The 18,070-nt window shown below is 40.4% G+C and overlaps 1 pseudogene; it reads left to right on the top strand.

Annotated features, from left to right (window-relative positions):
• The first annotated feature begins 4,143 nt into the window (after nucleotides 1-4,143).
• On the top strand, nucleotides 4,144-7,429 carry LOC140515736 (structural maintenance of chromosomes protein 6 pseudogene; annotated as a pseudogene).
• The last annotated feature ends 10,641 nt before the right edge of the window (nucleotides 7,430-18,070 follow it).

The following is an 18,070-nucleotide window of genomic DNA, read 5'->3' on the forward strand; positions in this document are numbered from 1 at the left end:
TGCCTTAAATTCAATTCGTTCAGCTCTCATTGATTGGACAATAGGTTGCTTCCCAAGAACCATTTGGTGCTTATTTTGGGACTCCATGCCTCAGAATGAGTGTCAGTAGTAATTGTTTCTCTTTTGGCAAGCAAACCTGAGGGTCTTCCCCTCCCAGTATGATTGAAGTAGGGGCGCAGATCTCACCATACAATCACCTGCAAAGTCTGGAACACAAGGGATTCCTGATAGCTAACTTAGGTGTCTGTGATGGTAGTGCGCAATCATTCTAAGCCCACAATACCATCACACTTCTCACATCATTTGATTAGTTGGCAGAATAATTAATTTGAGTAAAGCCACTGAGTGAAGAGAGGGAATGAATTTGAAGTGCAAAAATAGGAAACGAGTTCATCACAGAAGTGGTTGGAGAGGAGAAAGCACTTAATCTGCTTTTTCAAAGACTGAGATTTGCGGGAGTGATTTATGTGATTTCACAGGATAGGGAGGCAGGAGGATAGGAGGGATACAGAGTAACTGGAACCAGAATGTTTCTACAAGTTCTGTCTGTTTGGGGTCAGTATCAACTAGTATAAGCTGGCCCAGAGGTTGATGGCACAACAAAGGTGATCTGGGTTCATCCAGTGGAAATAGAAAAGGATTACTGGATGTCAAATTCAGCTACACTCATTCTGTCTCCTGACTGGCTGATTTTTATTGCCAGGTTATTTCAGACTCTCCTGGTTAATACGGGAATTCAAGTAAATCAAGGTGATTGGTAAACTAATTGTTGTTCCATTTCTGCAGTACAAACTTCAGCTCTAGAATTCAACTAAAACTAAATTAATCTAACTTTTGGGGAATAAAAAAAAAATCCCTGTTACCAAGTGTTTTCTTAACTTAGCTTTCCCTCCTCAGCCCTAGCTATATTCAGATTGCTTCGTCTAGATCTTTATCCGTTGCTAAATCTGAAGGAGAAAAAAAGAAACTTGGTACTTTTACTGAGAGATCCATTTTCTGATTCTGTTGAGGTTTAGGGGTGGTCGGGACCCCAAAATGTTAACATGCTGGGTCCTGCCCAAATGAATTCAACCCAATCTTTTTTTCAGCCAGAAAAAACCAAAGTTTAAGATTTATCACATTGGGTAGACTTTTAAGTAATCTGAGTATTTGTGACACTTGTATTGACAAGTGGCCAGAATGAATCTGAGCACGTTTATAGAGGAAAGGTGGTTCTTATATGCAGAGAGTCTGTAGGAGGGATCGAAGGGTGGTCAAGTAGTCTGGGGTGACTTTAGGTGCGATTTAGGAGGGGTTTTCATGGGAACAGACAATGGAAGGCTAGGCTACCTTAATGGTAACAGATTTGAGCATGGAAAGCCAAAGCAAGTGGGAAGATTCAAAGGGAGTTCAATGGGGTTCTTAAAGCCTGGACCCCATCAATTCCCCTGCAAAACTGTAAACTCCTAGTCTTTTCCTGCTTTATCATTCCCCCCACCTAGTCTATACAGACCACATCCTGAAGAGAAAATACAGACAAAAACACAGAAAAATCAAAGTTAAGGTTAGAACAGCTACCTTGGTGTTGGTGAAGAAGTAGGAATTGAGGGGATGCCTATCTTTTGAAGAATGGCTGAACACCTTGTGGTATGTGAATATAAGGGAATACTATTGTGCTATAAGAAATGACAAACTCAGACTTCTGAAAAACTTGGACTTATATGAACTAATGCTGAGTGAATCGAGCAGACCCAGGAGAACATTACACAGAGTAACAGCCGCAGTATGTAAGGACTGTTTTTGATATTTAGCCCTTCACAGCAATGCTAGGACCTAAAATCCTTCCAAAGGACTCATGATGTAAAATGCCATTCACATTCAGACAAAGAACTATGGGGTTCGAAGGAAGAATAAAGGAGAATATTTTCTCCTTTGCTATGTTTCGTTTCTCTCAAGGTTTCTCATATTCATTTTAATTCTTCTATTCAACATCACTAATATGAAAATGTGTTTAATAGGAATGTATGTGCAGAACCAATATAACATTGCAAGCTGTCTTGTGGAGCCAAGGGGATAAAATTTGGAACTTATGGAAGTGATTGTTGAAAACTGAAAACAAATAAATTAATGAATTTGGAGAAAAAAACTGAAAAAGAAAGCTTACTTCCTTGGGAGAGTTTTCTACACAGCTTTTGTACTTACCTGTCTGCCTTCTGCTTCTGCTCAGAGTACACTTTTTTTTTTCATTTTACACCCATTCCTACATTTTGCCTAATTCCTTGGGACACACCCCTGCCTGAACACCCTAGGGGGGCTTCTCCTTCGTGGGCAAAATTTTGAACGTGCTGAATCCTAATCTACTCCCCAAGAATCCTCCTTTTTACTAGAGTTGGTACTCTCACAGCTTGCCTGTTTCAACAAATCCTCTTAAATACCCAAGGTTCTCAATGAAACTTTTACCTGCAAGAAATTTTTTTGGGCCATGCCTGCATATTAACACTTTAAACGTCATAAGAAGGTTGAAATGGCCAACATCCAGTCTCAAAGTGGACTCTAAATTTTCTCAGGCGGTTCCCCTCATCTCTGATGGATTACTCCCTAAACACCTCCAAAAACTCAATTTAAAAATAGAAATTCCTTCCAAAGTCCTCTGTGGAAGAGATTTTCATTTGTTAGCATTCTGTCCCTGTAGTCTGTTCCAGAGGACTCTGTTAGTGAAAGTGAAAAATTAGAAATCTGCAGCATTAACAACAGATAAATAGACATAAAACATACGGAATTTGATAACATGAAATTTAATTACTAGCGAAATTACTAGGGAATTACTAGTTAAAGGGAGAGTCAGATCACAGCCAGAGTCCTAAGAAAACTCACCCCGTGGGCCCAACAGACGTATTGAAGTTTTTGTTAAGAATCTAGCGAACAAGACTCTGATCCTTTCTTGGTTGCGGTGACTGTGGCATTTAAAAAGATCCAAACGACATCATTTCTGCAGGATATAACAGCGTTATTAATAATGCCAACATTTTAATAGGAGCATCGACCTTTGCCTGCCTCTCTTAGACCAAAGATGATTATAATGGGTGGGCGCACAAACACACACACAAAATAACGTAACAAAGGACCCTAGATAATAGTTGCCCACCCCAAGAAAGTGCCCGAAGGAGCTGGTAAAGCAAATGTCCACCTTGAAAAAGTCCCCAGTCTGAATTTCAAATATTTGCCCTGTCAGAAAGGAGAGAGACATACACAGGGAAACAAGGAGGGAGGAGAGGTGGAGGAAGCAAAGATAGGATAGGAGCCTCTCTGCAGAGGGAAGAAGGCCTGCAGGTGAAGGAGATTTGGGAGTTTTCTGCCCCGGGGAAGCCATGGGAGCTGACAAGGGGGAATCTCAGGACAGACAGGCAGACAGAGAGTTTTTGGATGCATCTTTTCGTCATTGTCACCGGCCACCTGTTTTTGGCCCTGGCGTTGCCAATGTGGAGGTACGAGACTCTGGGGGGAGGGGGAGAGCCCGCGGAGAAACGTGGAGGAGAAGCTGCCACTCAGGAGCACTAGCCCCTCCAGCCAGTACCCTAGAGTCCCACTCCCTGCACAGGCGGGCTACTCCAGAGCTGTTCTCCCCTCCTCAGTGAGGGGGCGGGGTCGAGAGGCTGTTGCGCAAGCTTCTGTCCTATCCTATTTTCCCTGGTGGCAGCCTAGAAGCCAGAAACCTCTTGCGGGGGAGATGCTACTGCAGATTGGGATCTGGACCTTGCTTCTACCGATCATCTCAGACCGAGTGGTGAGGGAACCCTGCCGCACGGGCCCGGGTGGCAGTGAGGGGGAGGGAGTCTGCGGGGGGGAGTGGGGTGAGGAACCGAGGTCGGAAACGGAGGCTGAGCATCCATCCCCGTTGCCTCTGACCCTGCTGGCCTGCTTGGGGCGCAGAGCTGCGCAGCTGAGCCTGTCGGGGGGAGGGTGGGGTGGGCCTCCACCCTGGCCCTGTCTGCCGGACGAGAGCAGGAAGAGGGACCTGGGCCGGGGTTCTAAGGGTATAAAAGGAGCTTTCCAGGGCTGCAGAGAGGCACCCTCGGATTGAGTCTCCTTGGGGTGGAGGAAGGGGAAGGGGAGAATTGCTAGAAGATCCTCCCATCCACACAGGTTTCTTCTGTCACTGACCCAATGGCTGAGAGGAAAGAGGACTACTCACCCCCAGCTGCACAGGGGGAACCAAAAGCAAGGCCAGGGCCACAGGCAGATGAGAATGTGGACAAGGAGAAGGTCTTCTTTCAGAGTGTTTCTCAGGGAGCTGGTGCTGCTCCTTCACATTCAGCCTCAGTGGAAGTCGGTATCAATGAGAGTATCTAGCTGGAGAACTTTATGTGCTATGCCAAACTGGGGTCAGTGAAATTTGGGTCCGGGGTCAACTTTGTGGTGGGACAGAAGGGCAAGAGTTCATTGCTGACAGCTCTAGTGGTTGGTCTGGGTGGAAAAGCGTTAGGCTCGTCTTTGAGAGAGTTTGTGAATCATGGAGAGCGTTCAGCCCACATCTCCATCACATTACGCAACAGAGGGGAAGATGCTTTCAAATCTGACCAGTATGGGGACTCCATCATGGTGCAGCAATACATCAGTGTAAATGATTCTGTAAGGTATAAGCTAAAAGACCACGCAGGCAGCCTGGTTTATTCTGAGAAAGAAGAGCTAAGGGCCATTCTCGATCAATTTAATATACAGGTAGATAATCCAATGTCTCTTTTACAGCAGGAGATGGGCAGGCAGTTATTGCATGCTAGAAATGATAACGACAGATACAAATTCTTTCTGAAAGTGACCCAACTTGAACAGATGAATGACGATTACTTACACATTTTGGAGAGAAAGGTCCGCACTCAGAATCAGATAGAACAAGGAGAAGCCCAGCTCTGGGAACTCAACTGTCGGGTCAGAGAGATAGGAGAGCGTTTCCAGAGTATGGCTGCCTTAAGGAAAGTAATAGAGGAATTGAAAAGAGAGATACCCTGGGCAGTAGTGAATGAATCTGAAAGACAAATTGAAGAGATGGTAACTAATATAAACTTTGGAGATCAGCATACTATCAGATTAAATCAGGAATTGGAGGCCTGTCAGTACAAAGTTTATAAAGCAGCCAAGAAGTTTAAAGTCATTTAGGAGAACTTGAACCAGTTGAACAAAGAAGCCTCTGCATTAGAGATCAAATGTGTTGAGGGAAGAGAAGCTGTGAATACAAAAGAAAAGGCGTGTAAGGAAGCTGAAGTTTTATATGATGCTTCCCAAAATGAATTGAAATTGTTAGGAGGCAAGGCCAAACAACACTGCAACAAAAGTGAAGATCTAAAAAGGAATATAGAACAAGAAAAGTCGGAAAAATAGAAAAAAAATTTCATGTTGAGGGTAAAGATAAAGGACTTTCAGGATGAAGAAGATTCACTTGGTCAAGCGATGGGACATCTTCAGCAAGCTATCCAAAACGACGATGAAGAACATTCTCAACTTAGGGAAGAAGGATCAGATATACAGCAATTACTGAACGATGAGCAGCAACAGCTAAACCGATTAAAAGACTGCAAAAGTGATCCAGTGAAACGATTTGAACCACAAATGACAGCTCTTCTTGAAGCAGTAGACACCGCTGGTAGGCAAGGGTGCTTTACCTGCAAACCTATAGGCCCACTAGGAGCTTACATTCGTCTCCGAGATCCGGAATTTGCTCTGCCTGTTGAGTGCTGCTTAAAGGGCCTTCTTCTTGCCTTTTGTTGTAACAACCACAAAGATGAGGAAGTACTTCAGGGCCTAATGGAAAAGTTTTATCCACCAGGCTCTCCACGACCACAGGTAATTGTGGCACCATTTCAGCGTGAGGTACACGATGTAACACATAAAGCAGCCTTTCACCCAGAGTTTCCAACAGTTCTCACAGCTTTAGAAATAAGTGAGGCAGTGGTGGCCAATGCTTTGATTGACATGAGGGGCACAGAGTCAGTGCTGCTTATCAAAAGTAACTCTTTGGCTCATAGAGAAATGTAGGCTCAGAGGCCTCCCAAGAACTGTAGTGAAGCTTTCACTGCTGATGGTGACCAAGTGTTGGAGAGACGCTATTACTCATGTGAAAAACTGAGACCTACTTACTTGATTGATGTGGAAAGAGAAATAAGTCATTTGGAGAAAGAAATTGAAAATAAAATGGCCCAGTTGTCTGTCTATCAGCAACATGCATGTACACTTGAAAATGATATCAGAAAGAATCAAGAAATTTTGAAGAATCATGATCTACATTTAAAGGAAATCCAGATGAGAGTGACAAAAATCAACATAGAAATAAGAGATCTAGAGAAGGAAGAAAACCCACCAGGAGATATCTCCATTCTGGAAAAAAAGTAGAAGAAATTAAAAAGGAGATGAAAGAGGTGGAGGAAAAGGTGAAAATGAGAAAGGAAGAGATGAAGAATTTAAGAAAACAGAAAATGGATGCTGAACAGAGACTTGAAAACATTAAGAGATAAATGTGCCAAGTTTCAGAATCAACAGAAGCTCTAAATCAAGAACTAAACAAGGTCAATGTAGAAATGGATACTGAAAACGATACGTGCTGCATTATCAAGATTGGCTTAAACTACACCTGGATTCTCTCGAAGTGAAAAAGGAAGATCTGTCAATGAAAGAGAGCAATCTGGAGATAGAGCTTGCTGAAGCCAAATACCTCTGCCCAGAACGAAAAGATACCACCGAAATGTCTGCTTTTCTTGAAGAAGTAGTTAGTGTGTTAAAGCAGAAAATAACATTAGAAAACAGAATTTTTGGAAGCAGAGAAGAAATAATACAGCAGTACCAAGAAGAAAAAGAAAGACATCAGGGTCTGGATGTTAAAGTGAAGAATTTGAAAGAGTATGCTAAATGAGTGGATCAAGCATCAAAACAAAAATATGAAATATGCCAGCAATTTAAAAGAAGTTTTGCTTTACGATGCAAGTTATACTTTGGTAACATACTATCGCAGTGGGCCTACTCCGCGAAAATGAACTTTGATCACAAAAATGAAACCCTTTGTATAAGAGTCCAGCCTAAAGAAGGAAATAAAGCTGCTTCTGGTGACATGCAATTCCTGTCAGGGAGTGAAAAGTCTTTTGCAAACTTTGTTTTCATTCTTACTTTATGGTCCATCACAGAATCTCCTTTCAGATGTCTGGATGCATTTGATATGTACATGGACCCTGTCAGTCGAAGAATTGCCGTGGACATGATCCTCAAGATTGCACATTCCCAGCAATGCCAACAGTTCATCCTGCTCACTCCACAAGACATGAGCGTTCTGCCCATAAATCCTCTGACTAGAATACTCGTATTGCCAGATACTGAAAGGGGCCAGAGAACCTGCCTTTCCAACAAATTAGGCAAGAGGAGGAAGACTGAAGCTGATTTAGAATTTTTAAAAGTAAGTTTTTATTGATATTTCCTGTTTCCTGTTTGCATCACTATGGTATTCAATGTATACTTCCTTGCCACTTCTCAGAGAAACATTCCATATGACAAACAGTATTTTTGTAGAGGAAAAAGAAGACAAAAGGTCACACAATTGATTGATATCGGTATCCAAAAACTTGGGTAATATTTATTACCTATGAACCTTCCACCTCCATGAAGGGCTATCTCTTCATTTGAGTCCCCCTTGCTTTTTACGTTACTTCAGTTACTTTACTGCATTTGCCTGGAAATTTCCCTGTGTTCATGTTTTCTCACTCCTTCAGGTGCCAGATGACCCAGAGGTTCCAGTTCTCCCTCACCCCTCCCTCAGCGTAAGTGGCCATTTGAAGTACAACATTCCTGGGCCCTATCTAGTGTAAGACCTTAATCTCCCTTCACCCCTAAGAATATTCATCTGTTGAACTCCATCTCACTTTCAAAGTAAGGGCTCCTTCCTTTCCCCTTCCTTTTCGTTTTCATTCTTTCTTCCCGCCTCCTCACCCCTTCTCTTCTCTTTCCCCCTGTCCCATTTTATGTGCTTTCCCATATTGTAACCTAGTGAGGCAAAAGAAGCATTCACCTGTGGGCCAGGTGTTGCCAGATTGTGTCCATAATGCCCCCATCAGGATCTTTATTTTTACCTCCACCAAATTTCCACTTTACTGCTGTCTCCTTCCACACATTTAGAAAAAGTCTGGCTGATCTTTCTGTTTTCACTGTGTTGCTGTTACTGTCTTTGCCTAAAGCTTGTATTCACTCCTGCTTTTCTGTTGTTTTAGGTGCTCAAGAGGTAAATAATCTCTTCAGTTCTGATTTTCTTTCTCAAAATGTTTCACATTCCTTGTTCTTGTCCTTCTTTGCCTTTGCCCTTTTCTTTCTTGATTTCTCTGGTTAAGCTCAGATTTATAGGGTAGAATAACTGTCCCACATGGAACTGAATTCTCAGTTCCATTACTCTTCAAAGCACAGTACATTATTACATTCGTTTCTCGCTTTTCTATCGGGCACAGAATAGTCTTCTGCTCTTTCAATGTTCTTTCGCTTGTATTTGAAGGCCCTTCTGATGACTTGCAGAACTTCTCATTTCTGAATTAAGTGAAATATAACCATTACATGATTATCTTCTGAGAGTATTCTGTGAATTCTTTCAACGGGAATTTTCACGTTCTGTGTTCAGAAGTTCTGGACATTTCTATTATTTTCTTCATTGTGATGTCAAGATTTTCTGTCCTGTTGTATTCTTCTGGGAGGCCTATGATCCTTATGTTGTCCCTGCACATCCTGCCTTGAAATTCTTATTTTGCTTGCATAACGATCACATTTTTATTTAATGTTGTTTTTGACTCCTCTTTTTCTAGCTTACCCACCTCTGTGTATTTAGATTCTTAATTTGTTATTATCTCTTTTGTTTCTTTGGTAAGGCTTGTTACTCATTGCACCTTCAGCTTTTTGTATTCCGCTCACTGAGATGGCTCTGGGGAACAAGTGAGTCTGGTGACCTAACACAGCCCTCCCTCACTCAACACAAAGTCAGCTGCAAGTCATGTCATCATTTCTCTGATGGCATGTTCTTCTTCAGCAACGAAGGACGAACACAATCCTGTGAGTAGATAAAGCTGCCTGAATGGGGACCCAGGTCTCTGGCTAACTCAGCTACTTCTCTTCTATTTCTATCCTGCTCCCCTTCTTTCTCCTCTACAAAGGAAGGTAAATTTGAATTGTTAAGAGATGCCGAGTTGACTTGGCTTTTACTAACTTGTTTCTTTCCCTCCCCTCCCCTCCATTTTCCTTTCCTTCCCTTCCCTTCCCTTCCCTTCCCTACTCTTCCCTTTACCTTCCCTTTCCTTCCCTTCTCATCCCTTCCTTTCCTTTCCTTCCCTGTCCTGTCTTTTCCTTTTCCAAAACCTTAAACCTATTGCATTCTGAAGCTGGGACTCCAACGTGCCCCTGCTTAAGGGCTCGTCTGGAAATTCCTGGCTGTAGAGTGATTATCAATATTAACTTCCCTCCCAGCCTCATGTCTTTCTCTTTCTCGGCCTCATTAAAGGGGTCATCCCCTGGGTAGATCTTAAACAGGCCTATGCAATGAACAGGCATTTCCTCACCCTAAGTGAGTACCTGCAAAGACCCTGGCCTAAAGGGCCCAAGGTCTCCTAGTGAATCCTGGGTCATCTCCAGTCATCCTGACGAATATCTGGAAACTGGATTTAGATGTCTCTGGAGGAGAAGTGAGGCTAGTGACCTAGCACAGCCCTCCTTCACTCAACACAAAGTCAGATGCAAGTCACGTCATTATTTCTCTGATGGCGTTGTCTTCCTTGGCAAGAAAGGAGGAACACAGAAACAATTCAATTAATTATTTTTGCTGTGCCAGACATAAATTCTCTTACCATAATTCTCATTTCCGCTTTGAAACACTGAGAAATAAAATGATGTTGTTCCATGTTCTCAAATTTCACAGTTTTCTGTCATATCAAGTGCTGAATCGTTTTGCTTTTTGTTTCTTCAACATTTCTTCATGATCTTGTTCAATAGATATGAAGGTCATATTTCCTTCTGTTGTTATCACTCTTCCCTTTGGTTTATCTGTTTTTGTTGAAATTCTTTGAGTTTTCTTCTTCCCAGTATCTATGTAACTTCCATTATTTTTTGCTCATCATTTTTCTTATTCCCCCACCTCCTTACTCCCTTTTCATCTGATTTTAGTTCCTTAAGAGATGGATCTCAAATCCTCTCAGCTTCCTTCCATGCTGAGCCATTCATTGTTCACTAAACTATGACTCTGCCTCCAAGTGAGTGTTGAGTGATCTCAACTGGTCCCAACTGGTTGCTGTGGCAAAGTGTTGGGATACTTGGTGGAGTGTTGAAAACTCTTCACATACGCATTTCTTACCCTGCTGACTTGTCCCTCTCTGTTTTTCAGGTGTCTGGCCTGACACAAGCAGTTCAGAACTTACTTTTGTCAACACCTGCAGTACAGACCTTTGCAGAGCAAGTTCTTCTAAGTTGCTACCTCGACTGTCTTTTTTGCTCCTAAAGGGCTCTAAGCAAGCTGTCTATGAAGGACTGAAGCAACTTTCACAGCCCAGAGCTAGGCACTCCATGAATCCGTAAAGACGGAGGGGAAACCAGGTTTGGGGGGGGGGGTTGATGTATGTCTATGTGGTGTACTTGTTTCTACTAATGCAGTCCCACTGCCAGTTGTACATCCCAGGATGTAAAGAAAGGAGCCTTGATTTATAATTTAATGTGATTGTGCTGTTTGTTCATAATGGGGTTTTATGTGTGTATGCATCTATAGTTATCTCAAAGTATCTGCAGTCATAAATATTTTAATGTGTTGAGGAAATTATATATAATAAATGTATTTCAGAAACTGAAAAAAAAATACTTTGTTCCCTCAAGTGGCAGAAGTGGTAGAAAAATAAAACTAAGCCTTGAAAGGGAAAAAGAACCTGAACATACATCTCCTGTATTTTATTGTTTTGAAAATTCGAGTGTTCATCGTTTTGGTCTAATTTTAATTCATCCTTTATAAACCATCTCTCTAAGGGAAATTTATATAACCGGAGTTTCCCATGTCCAGATCACTTAGCATGTAGGCTTCCTCATGGGAGGAGATAAGGGCCAGCTTGTGGGAGAAAACATTCCATGTTCTCCTACCACAAGTGTGGGAGTATCCTCTTTGCACTGGCCCTGTAGTCTGAACAGGTTGAGGCCAGATAAGGACAATCCAGCTTTAATTATCTTTATTTATTCCTTCTTATTTTAATTCCCAGAAGTCCTGCTCCCTCTATGAATTAAGTGTCTTAACTGGCTCCATGAATATTCCCATGCAAATGTATCACCATGCTAATACATGTAAGGCCTTTACTCCCCTGCCCCACACTGGCACAGGCCTTTTCTTTTGTCTTCCTTTCTTCCTACAAAGAAAAAAGGAAATTTCAGATTTAGGGGACCTATTTCTCCTTCCTGCCCTGACTCTTGCGGAGCTAAATTCTCTATTAATCACTGGGGTGGGGGTTCACTCTAGGCCTCTTTCAAGAAAAATCTGAATGCCAGCTAGTGCTGAGGGGGAAGGCTCTCCCAAAGTTAGAGCCAGAAGTGAATAAGCACCCCTTCTCCCCCCAAAATCAACAATCTCCTGACTGCTGCTTGCCATGTGTTGGAAGAAACATTCTTCATTTGTGCTTTGTGAACATTGGCTTTGTAATGCTTGTACTATCAAATATCTATTGAATACCCTAGAATTTCCCTTTTTTGCAGGGGAACCACACAATGATTAAGAAAATTAAAGAAATAATAAAACAGAAGGACTTCTGATGCCCAGGGCTTCTCAATATACCAACACTCCTTTGTGAAGTAAACTTTAGCTGAACTCAGAGATGCCTGCAACTGCTGAAACCAGTCTTGGTCAGCTCAGAGAGAAAAGAAAACATCTTGGTTCCTGAATTATCTAAACAGCAGAAAAGATCCTGCTTTCTGATTTATCATATTTACAGATATCTTATCCTTAGACATCCCCATTTCCTGTCTGACTTCCTAATTTATTGTGCTGCTCCCTTAATCCTGACTTACCCATTAATATCTCAAAAAGTCCTAAATACCTCAGATATGTGTAAATCCATTCCCACTCCCCTTCAAGTAGATGATTGATTCATTATGGATAATTCCAAGATTTTTCACAGGGTGATTTTTCACAAGTTATGTTGAGGTTGTCTTAATTTTTGCTCTTCCTATGTTAATATGTCTATCCATACATTGTAAAAACAAGAGTAATTTTGCATAATGGATGGAAAAAAGTCAATAAATATCAAGTTTGTTTTCATTGCTGGAGCAAGGCTGCCCTACTCCACCTGAGCACAGAATCACTGAATGATTTCCACTTTAAAAGTGAAAGCAAATCAACCAGTTTTAGTTTGCTACTTATAACAGGGAATGGAAGGTCTTGGGGGTCATGGTCACCAAAAGGTTACACTTCTTCCAAGGCCACTCTTTGGTCATCCTCCAGGGTTTGTCATGAGACAAAACAGCCAAAGGGAAATTTGCTTTTCTCTGTGTTCCTCCTGCCCTGGGAGATCTGTACGAGGACCAGCAAGTTAGGGGGCTCATTATATGAGAAAATGTGAGAAATATGCTTGTCTACCCAGATGTGAGTCAGCTTTTTCATGCTTCACTGTGCTGAAAAGAGAAGAATCTTTTTGTAGGGATTTCTTATAAATGTTCTATAAGTTTTCATTTCTTCTTCCAACTCAGCACCTTGGTATAACCTACTGACTCTAAATTGGGTCATTGTGTCATGTACAGTCTTTCCCCTTGTCAAGTACTCAAACAAATCAAAGCCTTGGGTTAAGGAATAAAACATCTTTTATTGAGAAAACAGGGTAGCAAATCTCTCACCCTGTGGGATGTCCAATGGATTACCCCAACCAAAGAAACACATGAAAATATTTTTATATCTTTAGCAGGAGAGTGGGAGGGGAGAGAACGAGGTGTTAAGGGGTGATCATGAAACTCCGGTGGACTTGGGCAGTCTGGGAAAGGAAAGCTACTTCATTCTGGCTGTTTGGCCCTTATGCCATGAATCTCAGTCGAAGGGGGCAAGTACACTAGAAGTTGAGATCGAGCTTGAGCTGGATTCCCCACAAGGCAACATCCCTAGATAGGAGATCTGAAGTATAGGTCAGTTCAACCTAATCTCATCATCTTAAAGGTAGGAACATAAAGACATTATTGGAATTTTGACGTTGCCATCATGACTAAAGTTTAGACAGACCAAATTACAATTGGTGTTGACCATTTTCTGTCATTCCACTAACAATTATATTAGCAGTTTTGTCAGCAAGGTAGCAAGAACATGACATTTTACAGGTAGAGATATGTGACAAAGAGTAGGTAATACAAACAGCTGCAGACAGACTTGGTGTCTCCTTCCCCATCAGAGCCTCCCCAAACATTGATTGATAAGCAAGGTTGGAAACAATGGGATTGAGAGCCAACAGACCTTTCAACAGCAACTTTGGGGTGTTTCGAGGATTTATTTTCCAGGGTGACAGAACGCTGTGAACCAAGTAACAGAAATTGTTAATATGGAATGTAATATAGACTGCACCTCCCTTAAATGATGCTTGTAATAACAGAATTTCAGTGATGTTCTTACATTCCTCCTCTTAAGATGTTTACTCTTGATTAGGTTGAGCTGTACCATGGGCTGGGTGACACCCAGGCCAGAGTTATGTCTTGTGGGGAGCCCAGATAAAGCTGGATGATGGATTCTGGTGTCCTCCCATTCCACTGGGATTCACATACCCACACACAGGAAATCATCTACATGGAAATATTGAAGCCCAAGGAGATTATTAGAGAATTGTAAAGTGTAATAACAGAGTGAGAGAAAAGAAGTGGATCCAGAGGGTCCCGGAAAGATTCTTGGGAGGCGTTGGTGGCTGACAGTGGAGTGAATTTGATGGCTATGAATGCATTTGAGGGACAGGGTTGACACTCAGAAAGAAGAAACAATCCCCCCTCAAAAAAAAACAAAACGCCAAAACTCCAACCACTTTAGTTTACATGGAAACATTAGATGTCAGGAAAGGAAAAAGAAGGTGGAAAGTCTCCCTCAAACATCATAAAGATTGACCCAACTTTATTCATAAAGAGAGGTGGTGCTGTGTAGAGCACCTTTGATGGGAGATACCTTGTGGTGTGTGTGTGTGTGTGTATGTGTGTGTGTGTGTGTGTGTGTGTGTGTGTGTGTGTGTGGTATGATATGCCCAGTCTACTATTTTTTCCTTAAGGACCATGCCTTAAACCTAAACCTTAAGCCTAATCTGGCTCTCTTCAGTTGGCCAACAATAAATCCCAGGTCAAGCCTCACTTAGTGTTCAATCTTTGGGCCCTGATGACTCCTAGTGAGTGTAAATAACAATTATTTCTCTTTTGGTCAGAAATCCTGAGGGCCTTCCCCTTCCTGATTGATATTTTTGTGAGTAGGTAAATGAGGCCACTCTTTTCCTCACTTATTACTTAGTCTGGATCATTGAATGAGTGATGCCTCAGTCATACTGATATTTGGAAAACATTTTAGCTTAAAATGGCCAACGTTTGCCATTGCATTCAGGACATTTCCAGTAGATTGATATGTTTCCACTAGACCCAGATGACTCCAGAGAAGAAAGGGAGACTGGTACCTTTGCACAGGCCTCCCTCACTTTGTTCATTACAATTCATTTGTAAATCATGGCATTACTTTGATGAGGTCATGGTTCTTTTAGAGAATGAAGGACAAACACCAACAACACGCCTAGTGATTGTGGACACCCAAGGAGAAGGGCACTGGAATGCATTCTGTAAACCAGCTTGAGTCTCCCTTGACCTGAAAAAAGCCAAAAACCTAGGCCAGGAAAAAGACATCTTGGCCTGCCCTGAATTGATATATCATAACCCTTTGCATGATCCTTCAATGAAGCCAAAATCCTCCTTTTGTGTCACCATTCACAAGACAAGATGAAGCTGACCTGGAGCATTCTCCTCTTTACAGTAAGTACCAGGCCCCTTGAACTGGACACTGCTTTGATTAATAGGCAGTGCCCTGTACCACACCCCACCCAGCTCCCAGCTGTCATGTGAGAGAATCCAGATGTCACTGGCCAAGTTTACCGTAGCTCTGCAAGGTGTAGGAGCCAGCCAGCCTCTGCTCTTTGTAAGCCCACCCTTCTCTGTTCCAGTTGCAGAAATGTATCAGTTAGGTAACTGATGACAAATTATTTTTTCTCCATTTGCAACATTTCCTGACTTGTAAAGCAAAAAACTATACTGGTGGTTGTTGTAGGATCAAAATGATACAATTATTTTAAAGTGATTAACACAATGACTGGCGTATGGTAAACATTCTGTGATTATTCTCTAATTTAATCAATTCTTCCCTACTTGATAATTTTAAGGTGATTTTATAATGCCAAAAATAAAAAGGTCAATATTTTTTATATGTGCTCATTTGGAAATGTAAGTGATGTCATCTGAAGTTTATGTTTTGTGTTGTATTATATTTCCAAATTGTACTGTTTCTAAAATTCTCTTATATTGTAAAACTCAAGAGACCCAACATTTCTGATGTAAAATAGAAATGGTGTTAGACAAAGCAATTTTTAATCTGGATTTTGTTACATGGGAATTGAGCTTTTAAAATGGTGGGAAAAATTAGATAATTTGAAACTGTTAAATATTTAATAAGGTATATTGAATTATAAGCAGATAATAGTAATGATATTTACTATAATAGCAATTTTCATTTGCCAGTCTTGACTATTATGAAAGTATATAAGGTGGTGTAAAGACGTAGCTTCAACGTATTAGTAGTGAGATAAATGATTTTCTTTTCATGGTATTTGAAAGTGCATTCATCTAAATTAATAATGAGTTTGCTTCAAGTTTTAAATATTTAATATTTTTGAAGGTTTTATCCTTCTAAATTTCCTATATTTTGCAATTTGGTAAACAGTTAAATCAGCTATATTTGTAAAAAAAAAAAAAAGCAATGGCTCTTATAAAGTACATGTTAGATTAAGAATTGTGCTATCAAAGAAAAAGGAAGGAGCGAATGAATGAATGGATTAGGTAGCTATTAAGCCTTCCATCTGCCCGGCTGGGCATTTGTTGTAATATGCTAATGAACTGTAATTGAAAGGAAATTATAAAATCCATAGTTTCTTCTATATTTAATATGAAGTTAAGAAATTTAAAGGAATATAAATTCTCCTCATTCCTGTGCAATAATTTTCTTTGTTGTGGAATTCCTATTGGATAAATGGGAATTCTTGAACAAAATAAGGGTGTGACTTTTAAAACTGCTTAAACTAAGGATATATGTGTGTGTTGGCGTGTGTTTGTGTGCGTGTGAATGTATGTGTGTTTAGGTATATATGTGTGTATACATATATTAGCATGCACATATATAAATATACATATATATCTGTGTACACACAGATATAAATAAATCCACATAAATCTTTTGCAATTCTCTATATTACTAAGAAAGCCCATGAGCAAGATACAGAAAGAGAAATCCCATTACAGGTAAAGTAGACACTATAAAGTATCTGAGAGTCTACCTGCCAAACAAATGCAGGGACTGTATGAACACAATTACAGAACACTTTTCCCACAAATAAAGTCAGATCTAAGTAAGTGGAAAAAACGTCAGTTGTTCATGGATAGGCTAAGCAAATATAATAAAAATGACAATCATACCTAAATTAATTTACTTATTTAGTGTCATACCAATCAAACTATCACATAATTATTTAATGGAGATGGAAAAAATATTTTCAGTATTCATGTGGAAAACAAAAGATCCAAAATATCAAGGGAACTAATGAAAAGAAATACTCAGAAAGGAGGCCTAGCCTTACCAGATCTGAAATTTTATTGTCAAACAGCAATTATGAAAACTAATTTGTACTGGTTAAGAAATAGAAGGGTAGACCAGGGGAATATGTTAGGCGCTCAAGACACTAGTCAATGAATATGACAATCTATTGTTTGATAAACTCAAGGACCCCTGCTTCTGGGACAAGAACTCACTGTTTGAAAAAAATTGCTGGGAAAACTGGATAACAGCATGGAGGAAATTAGGCATACACCAATGCCTGACACTGTATACAAGAATAAAGTTCAAATGGGTACATGAAAGAGGTATTAAGATTGATACTGTAAACAACTTAGAGGAGCAAGAGAGAGTTTATTTGTCAGATTCATGGAGAATAAAGAAATTTTTGACTAAAGAAGAGATACAAAGTGATATGAAGTGCAAAATGGATAATTGTGATTACATTAAATTAAAAATTTTTTGTACCGGCAAATACAATGCAACCAAGACAAGGAGGGAATCAGAAAACTGGGAAAGAATTTTTGCAACGAGTGTCTGTGATAAATGCCTCATTTCTAAAATATATAGAGAACTGAGCCAAATGTACATGAATACAAGCCATTCCTCAGTTAGGAATATGAACAGGTAGATTTCAGAGGAGGAAATTAAAGTTATCTAAACCCATATGAAAGAATGCTCTAAATCACTGCTGTTTAGAGATATGCAAATCAAAATAACTCGGAGGTACCTAACCTATCAGACTGGCTAACACGACAAAACAGGAAGATGATAAGTGTTGGAGAAGACGTGGGAGAGTTGGAACAGTAACTCATTGTTAGTGGAGTTGTGAACTGATCCAACCATTCTGGACAGCAATTTGGAACTATGCTCAAAAGGTACTTTGTATATATAAGTTGTATTTCCTTCATCTGTACATATGTTGCTTTCCCACAAAAGGAATGTAAGCTCCTTGAGAACGCAAATTATTTCCCTGTAAACTTAACATAGAGTCTGACAGAAAGGAATTACATATTTATGCCTAATGATCTACTGAGATGATAGGAAATTACAGAAGGAAAAGAGGAAGCCCTGACAACTTGATTGCTGTGAGAAAGCATAAATCTGTAGACAGATTATATCCATGGTGGCTTTAGCTTTCTATTAGCTGAAGTTTAGATCCTTTTTTAGATTTAAAGATACAAAAAAATTCTTTTTGAGAAAATCAGTATATTTGAAATTTAAGGCAACTAGGTGGTGCCA

Source organism: Notamacropus eugenii, chromosome X (assembly GCF_028372415.1).
Source record: "Notamacropus eugenii isolate mMacEug1 chromosome X, mMacEug1.pri_v2, whole genome shotgun sequence".
In the NCBI taxonomy this organism is placed as follows: domain Eukaryota; kingdom Metazoa; phylum Chordata; class Mammalia; order Diprotodontia; family Macropodidae; genus Notamacropus; species Notamacropus eugenii.